A 3,900-nucleotide genomic window follows, 5' to 3' on the forward strand; every position below is an offset into this window, starting at 1 on the left:
AGTGACTAGAGGATAAGTGAGATTTTGAATTTCTGCTCACACTAGTGGACACTGGACACTTTTGGATTGTGTGAGGCCCACTGAATATCTGAGCGCTATGTCACAGGCTCAATGGCACAGCTGTGACCAAAGTGACTAGAGGATAAGTGAGATTTTGAATTTCTGCAGACACTTGTGGACACTGGACACTTTTGGATTGTGTGAGGCCCACTGAATATCTGAGCGCTATGTCACAGGCTCGATGGCACAGCTGTGACCAAAGTGACTAGAGGATAAGTGAGATTTTGAATTTCTGCAGACACTTGTGGACACTGGACACTTTTGGATTGTGTGAGGCCTACTGAATATCTGAGCGCTATGTCACTGGCTCGATGGCACAGCTGTGACCAAAGTGACTAGAGGATAAGTGAGATTTTGAATTTCTGCAGACACTTGTGGACACTGGACACTTTTGTATTGTGTGAGGCCCACTGAATATCTGAGCGCTATGTCACAGGCTCGATGGCACAGCTGTGACCAAAGTGACTAGAGGATAAGTGAGATTTTGAATTTCTGCTCACACTAGTGGACACTGGACACTTTTGGATTGTGTGAGGCCCACTGAATATCTGAGCGCTATGTCACAGGCTCGATGGCACAGCTATGACCAAAGTGACTAGAGGATAAGTGAGATTTTGAATTTCTGCTCACACTAGTGGACACTGGACACTTTTGGATTGTGTGAGGCCCACTGAATATCTGAGCGCTATGTCACAGGCTCGATGGCACAGCTGTGACCAAAGTGACTAGAGGATAAGTGAGATTTTGAATTTCTGCAGACACTTGTGGACACTGGACACTTTTGGATTGTGTGAGGCCCACTGAATATCTGAGCGCTATGTCACAGGCTCGATGGCACAGCTGGGACCAAAGTGACTAGAGGATAAGTGAGATTTTGAATTTCTGCAGACACTTGTGGACACTGGACACTTTTGGATTGTGTGAGGCCCACTGAATATCTGAGCGCTATGTCACAGGCTCAATGGCACAGCTGTGACCAAAGTGACTAGAGGATAAGTGAGATTTTGAATTTCTGCAGACACTTGTGGACACTGGACACTTTTGGATTGTGTGAGGCCCACTGAATATCTGAGCGCTATGTCACAGGCTCGATGGCACAGCTGTGACCAAAGTGACTAGAGGATAAGTGAGATTTTGAATTTCTGCAGACACTTGTGGACACTGGACACTTTTGGATTGTGTGAGGCCCACTGAATATCTGAGCGCTATGTCACTGGCTCGATGGCACAGCTGTGACCAAAGTGACTAGAGGATAAGTGAGATTTTGAATTTCTGCAGACACTTGTGGACACTGGACACTTTTGGATTGTGTGTGGCCCACTGAATATCTGAGCGCTATGTCACAGGCTCGATGGCACAGCTGTGACCAAAGTGACTAGAGGATAAGTGAGATTTTGAATTTCTGCTCACACTAGTGGACACTGGACACTTTTGGATTGTGTGAGGCCCACTGAATATCTGAGCGCTATGTCACAGGCTCGATGGCACAGCTGTGACCAAAGTGACTAGAGGATAAGTGAGATTTTGAATTTCTGCAGACACTTGTGGACACTGGACACTTTTGGATTGTGTGAGGCCCACTGAATATCTCAGCGCTATGTCACAGGCTCGATGGCACAGCTGGGACCAAAGTGACTAGAGGATAAGTGAGATTTTGAATTTCTGCAGACACTTGTGGACACTGGACACTTTTGGATTGTGTGAGGCCCACTGAATATCTGAGCGCTATGTCACAGGCTCGATGGCACAGCTGTGACCAAAGTGACTAGAGGATAAGTGAGATTTTGAATTTCTGCAGACACTTGTGGACACTGGACACTTTTGGATTGTGTGAGGCCCACTGAATATCTGAGCGCTATGTCACAGGCTCGATGGCACAGCTGTGACCAAAATGACTAGAGGATAAGTGAGATTATGAATTTCTGCTCACACTAGTGGACACTGGACACTTTTGGATTGTGTGAGGCCCACTGAATATCTGAGCGATATGTCACAGGCTCGATGGCACAGCTATGACCAAAGTGACTAGAGGATATGTGAGATTTTGAATTTCTGCTCACACTAGTGGACACTGGACACTTTTGGATTGTGTGAGGCCCACTGAATATCTGAGCGCTATGTCACAGGCTCGATGGCACAGCTGTGACCAAAGTGACTAGAGGATAAGTGAGATTTTGAATTTCTGCTCACACTAGTGGACACTGGACACTTTTGGATTGTGTGAGGCCCACTGAATATCTGAGCGCTATGTCACAGGCTCGATGGCACAGCTGTGACCAAAGTGACTAGAGGATAAGTGAGATTTTGAATTTCTGCAGACACTTGTGGACACTGGACACTTTTGGATTGTGTGAGGCCCACTGAATATCTGAGCGCTATGTCACAGGCTTGATGGCACAGCTGTGACCAAAGTGACTAGAGGATAAGTGAGATTTTGAATTTCTGCTCACACTAGTGGACACTGGACACTTTTGGATTGTGTGAGGCCCACTGAATATCTGAGCGCTATGTCACAGGCTCGATGGCACAGCTGTGACCAAAGTGACTAGAGGATAATTGAGATTTTGAATTTCTGCAGACACTTGTGGACACTGGACACTTTTAGATTGTGTGAGGCCCACTGAATGTCTGAGCGCTATGTCACAGGCTCGATGGCACAGCTGTGACCAAAGTGACTAGAGGATAAGTGAGATTTTGAAATTCTGCAGACACTTGTGGACACTGGACACTTTTGGATTGTGTGAGGCCCACTGAATATCTGAGCGCTATGTCACAGGCTCGATGGCACAGCTGTGACCAAAGTGACTAGAGGATAAGTGAGATTTTGAATTTCTGCAGACACTTGTGGACACTGGACACTTTTGGATTGTGTGAGGCCCACTGAATATCTGAGCGCTATGTCACAGGCTCGATGGCACAGCTGTGACCAAAGTGACTAGAGGATAAGTGAGATTTTGAATTTCTGCAGACACTTGTGGACACTGGACACTTTTGGATTGTGTGAGGCCCACTGAATATCTGAGCGCTATGTCACAGGCTCGATGGCACAGCTGTGACCAAAGTGACTAGAGGATAAGTGAGATTTTGAATTTCTGCAGACACTTGTGGACACTGGACACTTTTGGATTGTGTGAGGCCCACTGAATATCTGAACGCTATGTCAAAGGCTCGATGGCACAGCTGTGACCAAAGTGACTAGAGGATAAGTGAGATTTTGAATTTCTGCTCACACTAGTGGACACTGGACACTTTTGGATTGTGTGAGGCCCACTGAATATCTGAGCGCTATGTCACAGGCTCGATGGCACAACTGTGACCAAAGTGACTAGAGGATAAGTGAGATTTTGAATTTCTGCAGACACTTGTGGACACTGGACACTTTTGGATTGTGTGAGGCCCACTGAATATCTGAGCGCTATGTCACAGGCTCGATGGCACAGCTGTGACCAAAGTGACTAGAGGATAAGTGAGATTTTGAATTTCTGCAGACACTTGTGGACACTGGACACTTTTGGATTGTGTGAGGCCCACTGTATATCTGAGCGCTATGTCACAGGCTCGATGGCACAGCTGTGACCAAAGTGACTAGAGGATAAGTGAGATTTTGAATTTCTGCAGACACTTGTGGACACTGGACACTTTTGTATTGTGTGAGGCCCACTGAATATCTGAACGCTATGTCAAAGGCTCGATGGCACAGCTGTGACCAAAGTGACTAGAGGATAAGTGAGATTTTGAATTTCTGCTCACACTAGTGGACACTGGACACTTTTGGATTGTGTGAGGCCCACTGAATATCTGAGCGCTATGTCACAGGCTCGATGGCACAACTGTGACCAA

This window comes from Dendrobates tinctorius, unplaced genomic scaffold (genome assembly GCF_039654945.1).
Source record: "Dendrobates tinctorius isolate UK_male_01 unplaced genomic scaffold, ASM3965494v1 ptg000073l, whole genome shotgun sequence".
In the NCBI taxonomy this organism is placed as follows: Eukaryota; Metazoa; Chordata; class Amphibia; order Anura; family Dendrobatidae; genus Dendrobates; species Dendrobates tinctorius.